We start from the raw sequence: 21,055 nt of genomic DNA on the forward strand, positions 1-21,055 counted from the left end.
TCTGTCCCTGGGGAATCAATCTGGCCTCTGGGAAAATGTCCACTGGAGGCGGCGCATGCGCAGATTGAGATCTTGGCTTCGAGATCTCGTCTTCCAAGATCTCGGGATGAGATCTCGTTGCCGAGATCTCAATCTGTACATGTGCTGCCTCTGGTGCCATTTTCCCAGAGGCCACAGAATCAAGGCAAGGCTATATAACTGTAGGGGCTTCAGGCTTTTACATAATGTCGCCGGAGCCCCTCACAGCACCGTGCACCCCGAAACTGCAGCACCATGTCGCCAGAGTCCCCCGCAGCACTGCCGAAACTGCCACACGAAGCTGGGATGGGAGCGAGATCATCGCCCTGCAGCGTCAGACCGCCAGAAGAATCGTCCGACTCCTGCTGCCACCAGAGCTGCCGATCCCCCCCGAGTAAGATGAATTCAGAACCATAAGATGGACCCCCATTTGACGCAATAATTTTTTTCCCCATTTTCTTTTTGAAAATTTGGGGTGCGTCTTATGGTCCAGTGCATTTTATTGTCCGAAAAATACGGTAGGTTGATAATAAAGTTGTATTTCCCAATTTCCCAAGTCCCACTGCACAATTTGAGCAATTTGTACAATTTGAACTATTGATATTCCACAAAGCAGATCAAATAAAATAAACTGATAATTTAAAAAGTAGCATAAAGAAGAATTCTGGTGGAAATACATGCCCTGGGTGGCACATGTCATCTGGATGTGTTGAGATCTGTAGTCCCTGTAGTTGATGCACTAAATAGATTGAAAAACAGTGTGAGACAATGTGGATGTCGATCTGTAGATGCACTGCCAGTCTGTATGGTAATATTTCCTCCCTACTCAACAATATGTGAAAGACAAATTTGGCTCAAAATTTAAACAACGGGACTACAGGAGTCTTAAAAGTGGAAAGCAATCTAACAGAAACCATTACACATGCTTTAAAACTAAAGATCAATTATTACTCTACCTCCAAACTGACAATTTAACTGTAAGAACAAGGCGTCTCTCTTGGCAAAAGACATTCAATTGCCTCATTAAACAGAATCAATTTCTGTCTTTTTTGGAAATCGCACAACTTGAAGGGAGTCTTTTTTTTCTTCCCCACAAGCAGCTTGAAGAGATGTAGACAATGTGCTGTGAGGTTTTTTTTACTTTGCAGAACGCCTCCTGTAACCTGCTGTGTACATTTTGTTGTACTGGAATTAAAAATATACTGTAGATATATCAATGTTACAAACATTGCCGGCTGAAGAAATCCAAAGACATCCAGCCCCCAGTACTGGCCAAAAAAAAGTTTACCAAGGGCGCCCCTACTCCTCACGTCAAGCTATACTGCAAGGTAAAGTGCAACAATGTCAGAAATTGAAGAATGCATCATATCTGAGTAAATAACTAAAGCTTTACAAAATAACCACTGCTGTATACATCATGAATACAGATGAGCAAATCAGTTGTCATTGTTTAGTGTTTAAATAGTAACTGTCTTTTCAGGTAGCTTTTCAAAATAAGTAGCCACATACTTGCACATTACTAATAACACTTTCTGATAGGATTTGTATCCTGCATTTATCACTAGTTTCCGCCTCTGTAGGCTCTGACTTGAATTGTCAGTTTTCTTTAAGCTCAAGAGTGGGCACAGAGTAGATGCTTTGATACCTTCCATACAAAACACACAAAAAGAAGGGAAGATCTTGCTCCTTCACCACTAATTATATTCACTAAGGCCAGGGCCAACATGACCGTTTTTCTCTCATCAGGGGAAATTAGTCTGATTATGCTAATTACACGCTGATCTGATCGTGATCACAGTTTGATCAGAGTGTGATCCGATTTTCTCAGAGGTGAAAAAAAAAAAAATCTACACCTTCTCTATATTGTCAGTCGATAATCGAGTGTGAAACCATAGAGTTGAATGGGCAAGTGCCAATTCTGGGAGGCAAATTGTGCATTATGCGATTTTTTTTTTCCTCGGATTGAGGAAAAAAATTGGGACAAACGCATGGCCACATAGACTATCATGGGGATGAGCGCTATCTATCATAACTAATTCAATTCTACAGGTAAAATCCACACATTAAAAACTCAGCATACCTGCAGGAGAAATTGACAAGTTTCATACTTAAAATATGCAGCGCAGGTCACTTTATGCAAAAGGAAAATGAATAAAACAGGGGACAGGAGATTTTTATGAATCCCACCCATTTTACATCGTTGGAACCTAACCTAAATTTCCAAGTTGTTTTCTTTTGTGGATAGAATAGTCCTTTAGTTCTGTTGTCTTTAAATCATTAAAGTGACATTTCTATCTCAGTCACAAATATCTGATTGCTGTGAGTCCCACCTCTGGGACCCATCTCTAAAATGGGGCTCCATGTTGCAACATTATGAATATAAAAATACATGCACATCTTTCTAAATTTATTTCTATGAGCGTTTCCAAAAGGCAAGCATATTGTGTGATTTTTGTATCTACCGTAGAAGTCAATGGATAGAGCTGTGTAGCTGTGTATGCACAGCCTCCTTTTTATTCAGAGCAGTGCAAAATAAATCCCTTTTAAAATCAGTCATTACAAAATATTCTCAGCTTCACGTTACAGACGTTTTCTGAAGATCATTATTAAGTAGGTTTTCCCACTAAAAAATGAAAAATGTATAATTGCTGGAAGTTCTACCAATGGAATTGCCAAACATTCCAAGAAGGGGGTTGCCAAAGTCTTCTGTATGAATGGAGTTGGGTTCCCTATGTGAAATACTTGTCACATTCATCCATAAAAATTAATAGAGTAGTGGCCCCTAATGTAGTATACTGCTCCTTCATGCACAGGGAACTCTGGGAACCAATTTCCGGGATCAGCGGGGATTCCCTGGTCAGATCTCAACCAATAACACATTTATCTTCTATCTGGTGGATAGGTGATAAATATATTTAGTTGGAAAATCCCTAGAATCGTCAACATTCCATAACAGTTGAATGGCCAGTGAGATTTTGTTTTGTTTTCCTTTTGTATATATTCTATAGGGGCTTTACACTCAGCAATGTCGTGCGCACAGACCCTGCTTGATAGCACACTGAACCCCTATAGCAGCCGCTCTTTGGTGCCTATATAATACAGCATGTATGAAATCCATCACATATAACCTTCGTGGCATCAGAGGCAATGGGGGTCCGGCGTAAATTCATGTACATAACAGCTCTATATATATTTCTGCCATTGTTTATATCAGCCAGGTAGTTCAGAGTGAACAGAGCAGTAATCTCTGCCCAACTATAATTGATTTTCAGACTGAGGAGCAGTACAAAAATGTATGAGTAGATTGATGAAAATTGAATATAAATAATAATGAGGATAATTTCTCAATAAATCATAAAACTATCATCTGGAAGCAAGACTGGATTTCTGGCTCTCAACTATGGGGGCCTCTTAGAATAAATGTTTAATTTCTAATCTGTAGCGATCCTAAACCGGAACAAATCTAATACTCAAAATACTTGTAATAAAACTCTATGTGATATGGACCAGAAAATGAGAAATTTACAACATGCACATAGTGAAAAAAAAAAGAATGTGATGTGGTTGTAGAATGGACTGAATGACTCCTCTGGTGGCTGTAAGCGATGGACATATTGTAACATAGAAACAGGCAAGACAGGCAGCCAGGATGTTCGACAGCATCAACGTTCATTGTGGTTCCCTTTGCTAGATTTGCCAGTCAGATCCAATAAATTGTTCCTGCCATTTTTCAAGAGCGCACAATAAATTTGACAGATGACAAATCTACAGCTTAAACTTTGTGCAGCTCATTACTACACTATCCTGGCCAAGTCTGCTCTCAGTTCAGGTACCAAGTCATGTCCACATCTACAGAAAACACGACTTCCATGTGTCACCTGAGGGCAAAAGTGCTTACAACCATGATGTTATAAGAAAGACAAGGAGAAGAGACATGGCTAAAATCACCCATCGCTTCCGATGTTAGGAACAACTCGTACCACAGACCAAAATCTATGTCAGGATCATTAAAAGCCAAAGAGGAATCTGCTCTGGTTTGCTATGCAAAACGTATCACAGAAACTAAACATATTCTATGTGACTTTTATTAATAAGACATTAGAGTGGAGGTGACACAATGAACAATTTCTAGGTTTTCGTAAGCAACCAAACCCTTGCTGGCGAGTATGAGGACATTTCTCCCACATAATCAAATATGTATTTCTGGCTCTCACCATAATATTACACAGATTTTAGTACCCATGTGTGCTGTTAATCTACTGAGGACAGTATATTAGGTGTGTATGTTATGTGGTCTTTACAGGGCTCCCAATGAAAGTGCTTCATATGTAATACTAGCCTTTTACTATGGTGCACAAAGACCTTTTGAGCTCCATAAGTCTTCAGGGCCCACATGTGACAATTACAACACCTAGGGGTGTATCTAAAACCCTTAAGTGTAAAGCCCCCATCACACACAGCGAGATCACTAGCGAAATCGCTGCTGAGTCACAAGTTTTGTGACGCAACAGCGATCTCACCAACGATATCGCTGTGTGTGACAGGTATCAGCGACCGGCCTCCCCGCCGGGTATCGATGATCATTCTGGAAAGCTCTGGACATTTTTTTGATCGCTGGTCTCCCGCTGGCCAGCACGCATCGCTGTGTGTGGCAGGCGGGAGACCAGCGATCAGCGAGCTGTAGCTGGTATCCAAGGTAAACAGCGGGTTTCTAAGCACTGCGCTTAGAAACCCGCTGTGTACCTTGGTTACCAGCTACCTGCACCAGCGAGCTTGTATCCAAGGTACACAGCGGGTAACTAAGCGATGCCCTCACTTGTTACCCGAATCGTCGCTGGTCCTCATTGCTGGTGAGATCTGCCTGTTTGGCAGCTCACAAGCGATCATGTAGCGACACACCAGCGATCCTGACAAGGTCATATCGTTGACGGGATCGCTGATGCGTCGCTATGTGTGACGGGGGCGTTACTGCAGTTTCTGAAAACTTTTGCTACATCACAGAGAGATGTCATAAGTTGTAATCATTGGGAGTTAGGGTACGGAAACCTCCACCGATCACTAAAACAGGGGGGCAGGACTCGGGTGAGTGTAGCTTTAATCTAAGGCCGGGGTGACACTAGAGGGGAATACGGATGAGTGAGAGGCGTTAAAAGCACGCATTACACACGGATCAATGATTCTCTATGGGTTTGCTCCCAACAGCCGTATTCTACGGTCCGTGCCAATCGCAGCATGCTGCGATTGTCAGCGTACTACGCTCGTAGTACGCCAATGCAAGTCTATGGGTGCGCAAAAAATATACGAAAAATACGCAGGTCTTTTGGCAGGTGACAGGAAATGGGCCAATCCATCATCAGGAAGCTTAGACATGCAAATGAGCTCAAAAAGCGCTCCAGACATCCAGGAAGTACGCCTCCACGGAGTCAAGCAGCGTCATGGTGCCATATTTTCTCAATGTGGAGATGCTCATTGTACTGGTGCAGGACCGGCCAGAAATCTGGGACCAACGTGATGCCCATTATGCCAACCGGGCAAGAAAGGAGGCGTCATGGAGGCGCATATGTCGCCAAATGTTCCACGATTTTGCTGATCGGCCACGTGAGGAGCAGCAGCAACTGAGTAAGTACAACCCAAAAACTGTTTAAAATTACCTCACATCCAAAAAGGCATTTAGACTCAGCCCCCCCCTCCTGTGCTTATAATTTTTGCCTCATGAGGCAGGTAGATTTTGATGTGACCCATGGTTTTACACTGCCATAATTTGGCCCAGGCCACAAGCTCCTCTTCCTCTTAGCCAACCAAGTTATTAAGTGTAGTTACTTGATACATGAACTATTGTGACCTTGTGTATCTGGCCTGGATGCCCCAATTATATATGCCACCCTGGGTAAAAAGTACACCCTAGAAGGCCACATGCCTAGGCTACTGGTAGCAAATTTGACCTAGCAAATTTTTGAAACTGAGAATATTTCCTTTCACATTGCAGTGGAAGATGTGATGAGACGCTGGCGCAGCATCCGTGACCAATACAGGCGGGAACGTCAGCAGCGGTCCAGGAGTGGTGATGCGGGCCACATAAAGCGGAAATATATATATATTATGACCGCCTCTCCTTCAGGCTCCTATTCTGGATCTGAGACTGTAAGTAGATACATCACACCACATTACACAGATACTTTACAGGGACAAAAAAATTGATTTTTTTTGTTGCTCTGTTCGATTTCAAAACAGAACTGAGTCCAACCTTATGGAGAGAGGAACTGGCTCAGATACCGAGCCCATCATAGATCCTGGGTCTGTAGGGGATGAGGTGGCTGGACCATCTTCTCCCCCTCCAAGAAGCATGGGTGAAGATTCCTCTCAGGAAAACCCAGTGCCTTCGCCACAAACCCCACCACCAGGACCACATCCACAAGCAGGACCGTCTGCTGCTGCACCATCAGCCATACAGGAGGAGCAGGGCAACATGAGCAGCAGCCCAACTGGCCAGATCCGGGGCTCCACACAGCCTGCTGGACCATCCCGGCGAGGAAGAAGAAGGCGCCATATCCCTGCCCAAGATACCCGTACCAATGTGGACACAGGGGTACTGAACTATCTGGCTAGAGTCTATAATGATGATGGCGAGGAGGCATGGGCCAGGCTGCGTGAGTTTTATCTTCGTGCCCTTTCCCGTGAGGTGAGGCTCCGTATTCGAGGATGTTTTCAGATCCTGCTTGATGCAAGCACACACCCCAATACCCCATATTAGTTATTTGAATATCTGTAGAGGTAGCAGTTTTCACCCAGAAATCTAATGCACCTTTGACACCCCACACACATGCTTGCTCAAGCAGGCTCTGAGGATCCTCAAATACGTGGGCCTACACCTCACCCCCTTCCTCCCCCTACCCAACCTTTCCAACAGCAGCCACATATGTCTGGCTCTAGCCAACGTCACCAATATGGCCACTTGTTCCCACCCAGTGTTGGAGGCTGGTCCCAACCTGGTTGGGGACGACATGGCTACATTAGTGGGTATGAGACACGGGCCTACCAGACCCAACAAGAGGCTCCTCTCCAGTATCACTCTGGCCAGTACCAAGCACAATCCCAGGAGGCAGTACACTACCCACATCATTGGCAACAGTATGGCCCCACACAGGCCGATAGCCAAGTTGGGCAAAGTAGCCAGCAGCAAACACAGGCTGGTCTCCCCCGTCGTACCAAAATTTATAATATTGCCTAATGGTATTTGCTTTGTTTTCTACGTTGGAAAATGTTTATTCTACTCAATTTTCACATCTGCACAAAGGCCAATTTGGGCCATTGCCACATTTCTCATATGGCAATAATATGTTTTGCTTAAAAAAAAAAAAAAAAAGGCAAAAGTAAATATTTGTCTACTACATTTTACGTCTCTGTCTCAATTAAAAAAAAAATGTGTCAGCATACTAACATACGCTTACCAATGCAATTAAACAGTCATAGAATCATAAGGGGTTTAAATATATATATTTAGACAGACATAAACCAAAAAATTAAAACATAGACACAGCATGCTCTTGCCAAGAAGTTTCCCCCTCAGGTGACATAAAGTAATTTGTGAAAATATCACGCACTTTGAGCCCAGAGAGCAGTCTACGTTGAGGGTTGATAGGTGGTGTCACCCTACGCACATTGTCTGACCCACGCACAACACCAGCAGAGGAGGAACAATCATGTATCCTGGTGAAGTTATGAAGAACCACACAGGCTTTAACAACTTCATTAACATTTTGTTCACTCAGCTGAATGGCAGACTGGAGTACATGCCATTTGGCACAAAGAATGCCAAAGGAACACTCCACCAGTCGCCGAGCACGTGATAGGCGCAAGTTAAAAATTCTGCGCCGGTGGTCCAGGTTGCGCCGGGGATTTGGCCTCATGACATTACACATTAACTGAAACACCTCATCTGTCACAAGGACATAAAGGACTGATTCTTGAGTGGAGCCTGGTAGCTGGCGTGGTGGGGATAGATTCAACTGGTTGGTGCGTAGCCGCCAACCCATAATGGAAGTATTGAAGACTCGAGAGTCTCCCGTCCTTCCATAGGCTCCATGTCAACAATTATAAACTTGTATTGAGAGTCGGCCAGAGCCAACAATACAACAGAAAAGTATTGTTTATAATTGAAGAATTGAGAGCCAGAGTTCGGCGGCTTACGCACCCGGATATGTTTGCCATCAAGGGCCCCAATACAATTAGGAAACTGGCATTCCTCCTCAAAGTCCCTTGATATCCTCAACCAGTCTTCCATCCTGGGCTCGGGCATGACGAGTTGATGGAGTCTTGACCAGATTTCACTACATGTCGACCTGACTATGCCAGAAATGGTAGATCTTCCAATGAGGAACTCATGGTGGAGGGCGGCATAAGACAGGCCAGTGGACAGAAAGCTGAAGAACAACAGAAATGGAACATTTTAGAATGCACAAATTAAATAAATACCAGGTACATACATACCAAACTTGTTAGTAATTCAGATCTACTAATACACATATATTTTGTCGCACAATGACTAAGTGATATTCAGTACATATTACACAACATTCTGGTGTGTAAGCTTAAACATATATCTGGAATAAGATGAGGGCATTAAACTTAGTCCAAGAAGCCAAAAATACATACTTTGGGCAACACATAATGAACATAGAGAATGTGGTTGTGTAGTACATACCGTAATGTGAGTAGAAGTCGCTCCTCTGCAGATATAGCTTTGCGCATCCTTGTGTCCTGAAAGGTTATCCCAGGGCGCACTGTCTCCAAGAGTAGATCAAATGTTGCAAGGCTCATGCGACAGTATTGGCAGAATTTTTCAGGATGCTCCCGCAGAGAAGAATAGAGGCGGTGAAAATGACGTCTTGTGAGTCGTTGCCTCAAAAGTGGATGGACCCACATGCGTCTCCTCCTTCGTGGATCCACTATCCATGGTTGACCAAAGCGGCGTGACAAAAGCCAGTTGAAGAGAACACGGTCAGTTGTGTTGAAACTCAGACTGTCTGCCATGTTGCACATACAACTGCAACACACCTAGTCAAGGCAAGGTCACAAATGGACAGAATGGAGGCAGCCACCTGTTCCTGAGCCAATAAATAGGTTGCAGGCTAATGATTTAAATAGTTAGCAGGCCTCAAAACCGTTAAATGTCCATTTTGCAAGCCTGCGAGAAAATCTCGCCATACGGAAGCCATATGGATTGCATACGGATGCTGACATGCGCAAAATACGCGACCGTACCTTGCTTACGGATGACATACGGAGCACTATTTAGGGGTTTTAGGGGTCATTCATCCATATTACGCATGTAAAATACGGACCGTATTTTGCGTCGGTTAGGGTGGTTTCACATTAGCGCTTTTTAAGCGCACGCACGGCCGGGGGTAGCTCCGCCCCCGAGCTGGCTCTCTGCCCGGCGTGCCCGCCCCTTGCTTGTAGCGCCGCCTCCTAGCGCACAGCGGCGCCTGCGATCGGCGCACCCTATCTTTAGCATAGGGTGCGCAGATCGTGCGCAGGCTGTGCGCTAGTTGCGCTTTGACCTGCGCTGCGCACTTTTGACGGTGCGCCGTGCGCGCCAAAATCAAACTTTTCGGATTTTGGCGCGCACGGCGCACCGTCAAAAGTGCGCAGCGCAGGTCAAAGCGCAACTAGCGCACGGCCTGCGCACGATCTGCGCACCCTATGCTAAAGATAGGGTGCGCCGATCGCAGGCGCCGCTGTGCGCTAGGAGGCGGCGCTACAAGCAAGGGGCGGGCACGCCGGGCAGAGAGCCGGCTCGGGGGCGGAGCTACCCCCGGCCGTGCGCTTAAAAAGCGCTAATGTGAAACCACCCTTAGTGTGACCCCGGCCTAAGACTAAGACCGTCTTCAGTTTCTAAAGAGATGAAACTCTATTTTAGAGACTGTTGTGGGTTTGATTAAACTGCAACAATTACAGGGGTTATCAAGGACTATTTTGTTTTTACAATGTGCCTAAGAACTAACAGCCTGTTGTGCCCGGCGTCAATCTCTGATAACATAGAGAAGTCCCAGACTGCTCCTGCTGGCAATTATGCGGCTTCTGTCAATAGATCAGCGGTTTCGTGTCCGCTCTGCTCTGTTGATGGGGCGTGACTTCTGACCTCATGCTGATTGAAAACCGACTCCCAGCTGCCTAACTGCGGGAGGCCGGTGGTCAATCAGCATCATGTCAGCAGTCAAGCCCCGCCAGCATAGCAGCCTGGAAGGAAAAGAGCTGCTCTGTTGACGTGAAGCAGCTGAATCGCCGGCAGGAGCGGTGGGTGATCGCTCTGACACAGTGCCAGGTACAACAAGCATGCAGTTAACAACTACCTATTATTTTTTGGCCCAGAGTAAAAAAAAAAAAAAAAGTCCCGGACAATCCCTTTAATACTTTTGACGTTTTGTTATAATGTGTTAAAACTTTTCTGAAAGTGCAGCTTCACTCCAAGCTCCTGTGTTCTCCTTTATTGCTATACGTGTTACATATTTTACTTGTCTGCTCATTGAAGAAGCTTCTCATCGTTCCATGTTTTTTACAGTAGCAACAGTCATTATGATGTCTTTGTTCTGGTAGAATCTGGCCTATTAGGTCGGCAATGCAAATTTATAACTGCGTGAGCTATCCTAGCTTCCTATACCCACTGCTCCTTGGCAATGTCAAGACAAAGTCTCTTAGAAGTCTGGCAATCCAACCAATTATAAAAATTATGGAAATATAAGGGTGTGCATGTGCGTCCTGTAATCCATGTTACTTTGCACTTTCTACATTTTGTCTGTAATCTCTGTAACACCATATTATTACCATTTACATGTCATTTGACTGCTACAGCTATAGGTAGCGCCACTGCGGTGCGAGCTTGGCATAGCTATGCTGTTTGCATGAAGCAGCTGCTAATGTAAAGCGCATTAAAATGACTAAAATACATAAACTGAGTAGTACCCCGCAGAGCGCCATGTTGTATCAGTAGCACGCTGCCAGTACTTTTAACAATTGTTAGATCTGTAACAAAGGTAGGAAGACTAAAAAAATGGCATCTGGACATGATACATTGTGAGTCATCATTGGTCTCACGTTATGTAAAAAAAGGAATTTTAATTATAATTAATTCTTGGAATCTTAAATATAAATTCTGCAGTGTGACACAGTTCACATTTTAGTTTTTTAAGCATGTTAGCCATTACGCTATTCACACTTCATGTATTTCACACTGATATGCCTTAATGCAATTTCCTCATTTTGATATGCAAGTTGTTTTTTGGTATGCACCTGTTCAGATTAGTTCTTAATGTGCCATCAGTTCTCTGTTATTTGTATGCGAGCTTTCTGACTGATCACTCCGCCCTTCAGCAAGCTGTGGATTTAATTACATCCAATCACATTTGGTTCCGATCTTCCTATAAATATAGGCTTGACCAAGTTATTAGTCAGAGGTAAGTGTTCACACTGGGCAGTTAAGGACCGATTCGATCATGAGATCACCTTGATGTTGGTGAATGAGCTCACATTTTTTGGCAAAAATTTTGTGCTAAGCATCTCATGTGTTTTTCCTACATTTCAAAAGCCATGACCCTATTCACACTTCATGTATTTCACATTGATATGCCTTAATGCAATCGAGTGCAACCATTTCCTCATTTTGACCACATTTAAGAATATCATCAGTTACTGTATATCTACATATAAAGTAACTCGGAAAATATTTCTCTCTACATTCATACAAATTTGAGCTTTCAGTTTTGTCTTTTCTCCTTTGCAGAGTTCTGCTGGAAGCAAATAGCGGGTTTCTTCCACCCCGCTGGCAGACATGTGACCTAACGGTAACGAAGCTTCCACAGTGCACTGCTCTCTGGCAACAGGAAACCAGCAGAATTGTAAATGCAGCTCTGAGGGTGATCTGAGTACACAATATAATGCAATTAAAAATAAAAAAATAAAACAAAATACACTTCACATACATTTCAATACTATGGCTTGAGAAGGTTAAAAATAATACAATTTTCTGTGCTCACCCAACGCTGCTCCAATGTTGCGTCTCCACCACTGCAGTTTTTGTTGATAGGCTGCTACACCACATCTGACCAATAAGCACAGATTGTCAGCAGCGGTCACGTGTGGTGTTTTTGTGATGTCACAACTGAAGACTGTCAATAAAGACTGGTTGAAGCCAGAGACGCATCACTGGGACCCGCAATGGTTGAGAATAGCAAATTTTTTTATTTTTAACCTTACTACTCTATAGAATGAAAAAAAAAAAAATCACAATATTAATGTAAAATATTGAACATTATTATTTGCAATTATTATGACAATTAATTGATTTATGAGTACAATGTTTGTTTCAGTTTCTCCAGGTCTCAGTCTTCACTTAAAGGGAAGCCACCATAAGAAAATGACCTTCAAATTGTGTGGCTGTATTACATGTATTTTTTAAGTTATTGTCTGTTTTTTTTTTTTACATAACAAGATCTTTATTAAAAAAATAAAACTAGTAATCTTGCAATTTTCACAGTGGTCACTGAGGCAAGCACCTTATAGGCAATACCAGGATTACAATGACAGGTAACACCTCTACAGGCCGTGGATTTGAAAGGATACAGCAATCAAAGTTGGCAATGTCACAGCTCCCCCTCACTTCACAATGATTTTTGCACGTGCTCATTAGATGCTTCAACACAAATGACAGGGTCTGTTTATTGTAGCTAATGTACATGGAAATTTCCTGAAACACTAGGAAGACAGAGTTCAAAAATATCCCAGTAGCCATTGTGAAATTCGCAAGATTATTTAGAAAAAAATTAATAAAGTTTGCAATATGGAAAAAAAATACATTGCAAAAAAAAACATGTAATGCAAAACCTGATTTATACAACAGGATATTTTCTGATAACAGGTTTTCGTAAGTGTTTAATAGTTTAGTACCATAATGGCTGATTGAGACCTGTATCTACAGCATTATCTTACCTCACTGTAAGAGGGCTTAGCGGCCATGGAGACCCTTCCTTTAGAAGTAGATGAATCTCCTTGAAATTATACGATATTTGGTGCACCTAAAACATAACAAGAAGATAATAAATACAACTGCACAGTACCGCAATGTTAGTAACAAGCTGGATATCCACATGAAAAATGCTTGAGAACAGCTGAACACTCATTCAATCGATAGCTCTTCCTCCCAACTGAATCATACACATACATGGTCAGCTACGGGATTACGCTGCGGCCAGACACCTCTGATGGTGCGTTACAGTTGTGGCCAAAAGTATTGACACCCCTGCAATTTTGTCAGATAATACTCAGTTTCTTCCTGAAAATGATTGCAAACACAAATTCTTTGGTATTATTATCTTCATTTAATTTGTCTTAAATGAAAAAACACAAAAAGAATTGTCCTAAAGCCAAATTGGATATAATTCCACGCCAAATTGGATATAATTCCACACCAAACATAAAAAAGAGGGTGGACAAAAGTATTGGAACTGTTGGAAAAATCATGTGATGCTTCTCTAATTTGTGTAATTAACAGCACCTGTAACTTACCTGTGGCACCTAACAGGTGTTGGCAAAAACTAAATCACACTTGCAGCCAGTTGACATGGATTAAAGTTGACTCAACCTCTGTCCTGTGTCCTTGTGTGTACCACACTGAGCATGGAGAAAAGAAAGAAGACCAAAGAACTGTCTGAGGACTTGAGAAACCAAATTGTGAGGAAGCAAGAGCAATCTCAAGGCTACAAGTCCATCTCCAAAGACCTGAATGTTCCTGTTTCTACCGTGCGCAGTGTCATCAAGAAGTTTAAAGCCCATGGCACTGTGGCTAACCTCCCTAGACGGAAAAGAAAAATTGACAAGAGATTTCAACGCAAGATTGTGCGGATGTTGGATAAAGAACCTCGACTAACATCCAAACAAGTTCAAGCTGCCCTGCAGTCCGAGGGTACAACAGTGTCAACCCGTACTATCCGTCGGTGTCTGAATGAAAAGGGACTGTATGGTAGGAGACCCAGGAAGACCCCACTTCTTACCCCGAGACATAAAAAAGCCAGGCTGGAGTTTGCCAAAACTTACCTAAAAACGTTTTGGAAGAATGTTCTCTGGTCAGATGAGACAAAAGTAGAGCTTTCTGGGCAAAGGCATCAACATAGAGTTTACAGGAGAAAAAAAGAGGCATTCAAAGAAAAGAACACGGTGCCTACAGTCAAACATGGCGGAGGTTCCCTGATGTTTTGGGGTTGCTTTGCTGCCTCTGGCACTGGACTGCTTGACCGTGTGCATGGCATTATGAAGTCAGAAGACTACCAACAAATTTTGCAGCATAATGTAGGGCCCAGTGTGAGAAAGCTGGGTCTCCCTCAGAGGTCATGGGTCTTCCAGCAGGACAATGACCCAAACACTTCAAAAAGCACTAGAAAATGGTTTGAGAGAAAGCACTGGAGACTTCTAAGGTGGCCAGCAATGAGTCCAGACCTGAATCCCATAGAACACCTGTGGAGAGATCTAAAAATGGCAGTTTGGAGAAGGCATCCTTCAAATATCAGGGACCTGGAGCAGTTTGCCAAAGAAGAATGGTCTAAAATTCCAGCAGAGCATGGTAAGAAACTCATTGATGGTTACCGGAAGCGGTTGGTCGCAGTTATTTTGGCTAAAGGTTGTGCAACCAAGTATTAGGCTGAGGGTGCCAATACTTTTGTCTGGCCCATTTTTGGAGTTTTGTCTGAAAAGATCAATGTTTTGCTTCATTCTCTTTTGTGTTTTTTTCATTTAAGACAAATTAAATGAAGATAATAATACCAAAGAATTTGTGTTTGCAATCATTTTCAGGAAGAAACTGAGTATTATATGACAGAATTGCAGGGGTGTCAATACTTTTGGCCACAACTGTATATACTATAAAAGCAGTATGGTTTGTTTGGATGAAATCCAACATGCCTGATTTCTTGTCAGGTTTAGAACTTCTGCGATTGATGCCCTCCTTGTCTGGGCTGAGAGTTTTGGGTGGTGGCCCTCTCTTGGCAGGTTCTTTTGGTACCATGTTCTTTCCATTTGATGATCATGGATTTGATGGTGCTCATCAGAGATTGGGATTTTTTTTAAAAACCCAACTCTGACTTGTACTTCTTAATAAATTTATCCCTCACTTGTTTGGAGATCTCCTTGATCTTCATGGTGTGGTTTGGTTAGTGGAGCCTCTTGTTTAATGGTGTTGCAGCCTCTGTGGTCTTTAAGAAAAGGTAAAGTGTATATATTCACAAGCCATGTGACACTTAGATTGCACACAGGTGGACGTGCTGTCACTAAGCATGTGACTTATGAAAGGAATTACTTGCACTAGAAATGTTTAGGGGCTTCATAGCAAAAGGGGTGAATACATATGCAAATGCCAATTTCTAGTTATTTATTTGATCCCATAAATTTAATTTCTGCCTATATTTTTCTCACTTCACCAACTTAGACTAGTGCTGATGAATTACAAAAACATCTAAGCACAGGTTGTAGTGTAACAAAATAAGTAAAAAGCCAAGGGGGTGAATACTTTTGCAACCCCTGTAGCTCACTATTGAATTGTATAGTTCAGTTCTTGCAGCATTAGTAAAGATGCTAAGCTAGATATGTATTACAACCCTCTGAAATCCTCCTAAGGTTGTGAATAATATGGACCATTTTGCACCCCCACTGAATGATCAGCAGTTTTTTGAGCCCTAGCGCTGGCGGCATGGAAGCATGTAAAGAGTGGGCGAAGCAGAACAGCTCAGCTCCATTCACTGTATTAAGTTGTTCCAAGGTGCTGCAGCTCAGCGGCTATTGATATATTTTCATAGACATAATAACAATAAGGGGATCCCCATCTGTAAAAGGTGTACAACATCTAACTGCATCTTGACATGTCTTGAAAAGCATTCGAAGTAAATTAAGTCCCTTAATAACAAAGGTATTTTAGCTGGATAATTTGTTAATCTTCACAACATCTTCAGCAAGGATAATTGTTATGATTGAGTCACCGTAGGAGGCAAAAATAGAAATGCTAGCTAAGTCCAGAAAACCAGAGAAGTTGGCAACTATTAGATTGCAGACCCCTGAACCTATCAACACAACTAGCAGTAGCCGTGGGGGGTTCCTACGATGACCTAGACCCCTCGATCACAGCCGGAGAGATACATAGGCCTAAAGAAGGAAAGGGTAAATCTAACTGCCCCAGAGCAGACCCCAAAGCAATAGGCAGCCCCCCACATATAATGACGGTGAAGCAAGATGAAAACACTTACACAGACAGAAAGACAGGCTGAGCAAAGACGGGGCCCAAAAACTACCTAGATAGGAACAGAAAGGAAGGCTGCTGTCTGCAATCTGCCAAAACCCTATCAGAGACAAAAGCCAACAAGCTGATATAAAAATGGCCCTGAAGCAACTAAGCTTCAAAAACTAAATCAGCACTCAGATACTTTCAGAAGACAGAGCTAACGGAACACTGCACACTCCAGCAGGGAGTGGCAGAATCCAAAAAGCAAGAAAAACAAAAACAAATCTTAAATGCAAAAAGGCAAAACAGAAAACTTAGCTTTAGGAGAGCAGGAATCAGACTGGTGTCCAAGAGTCCACAGAGAAATCACCCGCAGGGCAGAAAGGGCGTAGGCTGCCTTAAATCCAGTCAGTGACTCCACTCAGCCAATCGTCCTCATCAGTCCCAGGTGCCTGATAATCAGGCTCACTACCTTCCTTCACTAGAATAGGGAGTTCACCAGGCCTCAGTGACGGAGGGGAAAATGAACTCACAACAGATAATTGTGCAAAAGTAGTTCCCTAAACCAAACAAGTCTCCATGAACAAAACACATCAAATGAAACAGGAAAATGTAACATGTTACATCTGTGCGGGAGAAGAAAAGCTATTAGGTCTAATTACTGGACCTGCAAAGTGCATTCTGCAGGAATCTTTCAACACTGAGGCTATGTGCCCACGCTAGCGTTTTTAAACGCTCAGGAAAAGAATCCCCTTCCCAGAAAACGCGCATCTTTTTCCGCACGTTTTTTGCGCGATTTATGACGCGTTTTTGACGCGTTTTTTGACACGCGATTTCTGGGATCATTGGGGATGGCTAAAAATGCTCAGCAATGCGGGAATTAATGAGCATGCTGCTTTTTTAGCCGCTAAGCGATTCCTGAGCGGTTAAAAACGCATGCATTGGCACAAAAAGCCAAAAACGCATGCTAATTAATTGGATGCATCTTTTAAGCATTTCTGCAGCGTCTGAGCCGGCTCAAACGCTGCGGAAACGCTTAACAAAACGCATCGTGGGCACACAGCCTAAAGGGGCCTTTTACACATAGCGATATTGCTAGCGATATCGCTAAAGCATCACGATTTTGTGAAGCAGCAGCGATATCGCTAGCAATATCGCTATGTGTGATACTTACCTCCGACCGGCTCCCCCGCTGTCTGTCGCTGATCGCGCGAGATCGTGCAGCTCCATTTCTCGTCGGGTGCTTCCTGCTGATGCCGACGAGCGACGCGTGGATGCGGGCGGGAGGAAGTCAGGATCGCCGCGTCTGAAAGGTAAGTAACGACCGCTGCTGCGTCGCTACATCGCTGTGAGATCTGCATGTGTGGCAGCTCACTAGCGACCATTTAGCAATGCACCAGCGATCCTGACCGGGTCGTATCGTTGTTGGGATCGCTGGTGCATCGCTAAATGTAAAAGGGCCTTTAGAACTGGATGTCAAGTCAAGGTCACCCATCACGGCTGTGGTAGTAACCCTTTATCCTACCCAGAAGTAATATGATTCCAGAGACATATAATATATGGGGGTGCACTGTAATGGACAAAGCAGAGACGCCCCAGTTACCAAACAATTACTACCAAAAAAAGCTGAATTATGCCAACATAATGAAACCAATAGACTATATAACCAGGTCTCATAGTAACAGTCTGCTTCTTAAAGGGAACATGTCATCACATTTTTGGTCTACCAGCTTAAAATATTATTTAGTTTAGTGTCACCTATGCATTACAGAACTAGTTTTGAAACCCCCTGACTCCCCATGTATCATCCAGAAATACCTTTGTTATTCCTCCCGCGCTGTATGTTAATTGTTCGGTCCGGTCCGATGTGTGTGTAATAGTTTCCGTCTTTACACCCCTCCTCGCTTGCTCTACGCATTCCTTGCGGTGAATTTTGGCGATGGCGTATATTTTTCGCGCGTGAGTGTGATCTGATTTTCTCAGATGAGAACTTTCCAAAAAAATGTTCTCCATCTTCTTCATTCTGTCACCGGAGACAGACTCAGTCCAAGGAAAAAATTGGAAATATGCAAGACGCCTAGAATAACATTGGTCCGCGTAAGATCCAATGTTCTCACGTCTTCACAAGCCCTTACGCAAAATCATTTTTTAAGGTCTCAAGCACATAAAGATGTTTGCAGAAAGCAGTGTGGAGAACTAGACTTCCAGTGTATGGAGCTTCTGCTATCACATTATTAGAGAACAGCTCCATATAATAGCAACATTGAATATGAGGCATACAAGGGTACAGAGTCTCTGGGTGCTTTATTATGGCTCTATACAATTGAGAAGTAATACAGCCATAAGAATGAAGCATTTTTTTTTACATATGAATGGCTTAATGCTCCATGGATCAAAAGTTGTACTACTTTTGAACCAATTGCACAAGTTGCCAATTTTCGTGACATTGTGCATGATAAGATCCACAAACACTGGAAAAAGTGCATAGATGCCTAGGCTCAATAACAATCTCTTTGATGCTTACTGCTATGCTAAGCAATGCAACCCCTACTGCTCAGCAATTGATTGGAGCAATAAAACAGGAGTTTTCTTATTTTGCAGGTTAGGGCCCATGAGCATTTGCACACTGTGCAACTCTAATTTCCAAGTCACCGATCAAAGCAGCTGATTTTTTTTTAAATTCAGATTGATGTTAACTATTAAGTGGCAGCTGATGTCCAACCAACTGTATACAACTCACTAGGCCCGATTCGTCATTTGCAGGTTTTTTTTTTTTCAAGTCACTTTCATTTCATGAAAATGTCACATGCAATTCATGAATTTTGTACAAAGGCCATAGGAATTTGTGAAATTCACCTCTCAGATCTATGGTCTAGGGTGGTTTTACTATATTTTGTAAACGTAAATAAAATTTTAAGCAAAAAATTTCAAGAAAATGTTGGTCCACATTTACTGATATTGTGCCATAAATCTGGCATAAGGTGCATTTCTTTTAGGTGTAAATCAATTTAGACGGTGTAAGGTAGCGCTTATTGTTAGTGTTGGGGGACACTCACTTGGCTGCGATAATGATGCATACAGGAACACTTTCCACTTAAACAGTATAGTGCAAGTTTATTATGCCTTCATAAACCGCTGAGGAACATGTTACATGTCACATGCTTACACATAGTTCATCACAATCCTTGGTACACAGCTTTAACACGCTGTCACTAAACACGCTGGACCTCTTTGTCCAGTTACCGTGGGTGACCGCACGCCGAACAGTTCATTAGTGTCCGTAAAACATCACGGGCACCAACAGTTATAATCCCATGTCCGATGTTACCTCGCAGGAGCTCCTGCTCCAGATGCCGACTCTTTGGTAGTCCTCTCTCTCAGGGAAGCTGCCGAACTGGGATCACCATCCCGGACAACGCCTTGCTCACAGGCCACCTGACAGTCCAGATCCACAGACAGACAGTAGCTCCCCCAATGCAGTGCCGTCACTGACTCTGCAAACACACGTGGCCTTTCTGTGTGCTATTCAGGAGGTCCGTCCCCACTTTGGAACCGTCCAACACACAGGCCTCACCGGGTGCTATTCAGGGATCCAGCCCTCCTCCCAGGGTCTCCCAACACACCAGCCACCAGGTCCAGGGCCTCAGCGGGTGCTATTCAGGATGTCCGTCTCCTCCTGAGACCGTCCAACACTCACGCCTCACCAGGTCCAAGGTCGCATCACGTGCTCCAGGGATCCGATCCTTCTCCCAACACTGACCCTCCAGGACCCACCCTGAACCATTCAGGTACACACTCTATCCCCTGTGACCAGACCTCAGGCACATTATATGGTCCGTAGCCACACCCACAGGTGAGGTATGGATCACATGGTCATGACCTCACTACAGGTCCTATTCCACACACAGCCACACACATACAGGCTTTACATTGGGCGTTCAGACACATGCCCCTGGGTGGGTTTGTAGGTGACTGGTCCCACCCATCTCACCAAGTCACCTGGAAGCTTCCCTGATACACAGTAACAAACCCTCAGTAGTACCTCTGCTGATCAATACACGTTCCAGCTTCCATCACAAGGACCCACCCTTGTGATACATATCGGCCATTTACAATCCTGCTGCTCACCATTTCCCCATCACAATAAAGGAAATGCCTGCATGCATGTCCTGTGAAGCCCATACAGTGCCCCCTAGCTGTCACAGGGGTCACTGCATCACAACTGATTAATTTATATACATTATGTTATAGACATTAGTGACCAAAATGTCTATAAGATAAAGCTGGGGACACAAATAAATGCAATAATCCAGAGTATTGTAGGATAATTAAGGTTTTATTCTCAATGCGTTTTAAAGCATCTATAACTTCTTCATCAGGAGAAATCACAGGAAGTCTTTCTGTGGTTTCTCCTGATGAAGATGCAGATATTTTGGAATACACTGAGAAAAAAAAAACAATTATTCTACTATACTCTGGATTCTCTGGATATCCTTATTTACTACCAACCAGCAGCGCAGCATACCCGCATACCCTATTTCTGAAAAGGCCCAAAACGGCTCATTGAGACATCAGTTATTTTTCACGCACTCAAATAAAAAATAGTCCAAATGTCATCACTGTTTTTCATCTGATTTTCATCAGCGTTTTATCAGTGATTTTCACTAGAGGAAAAATAAATAGATTGTAATGGATTTGGGGTTTACATAAGATCGATCTTCCTACAGATCTTTCATACATCAAGTCACGATGTCTTGAGATCAAGCTGAAGGTCGTTAA

General features: G+C 43.3%; 1 protein-coding gene across 2 annotated transcripts in view; it reads right to left on the reverse strand.

The window, feature by feature from the left end:
• PTPRF (protein tyrosine phosphatase receptor type F) overlaps nt 1–21,055 on the reverse strand; it is a 1,130,165-nt gene that overhangs the window by 605,908 nt on the left and 503,202 nt on the right. For both annotated transcript variants that reach the window (XM_073544479.1, XM_073544478.1), the window contains exon 3: nt 13,003–13,088. The gene's annotated coding sequence lies outside the window, so the exon portion shown is untranslated. The remainder of the gene's footprint in view (nt 1–13,002; nt 13,089–21,055) is intronic.

Source organism: Dendrobates tinctorius, unplaced genomic scaffold, assembly GCF_039654945.1.
Source record: "Dendrobates tinctorius isolate UK_male_01 unplaced genomic scaffold, ASM3965494v1 ptg000138l, whole genome shotgun sequence".
In the NCBI taxonomy this organism is placed as follows: Eukaryota; Metazoa; Chordata; class Amphibia; order Anura; family Dendrobatidae; genus Dendrobates; species Dendrobates tinctorius.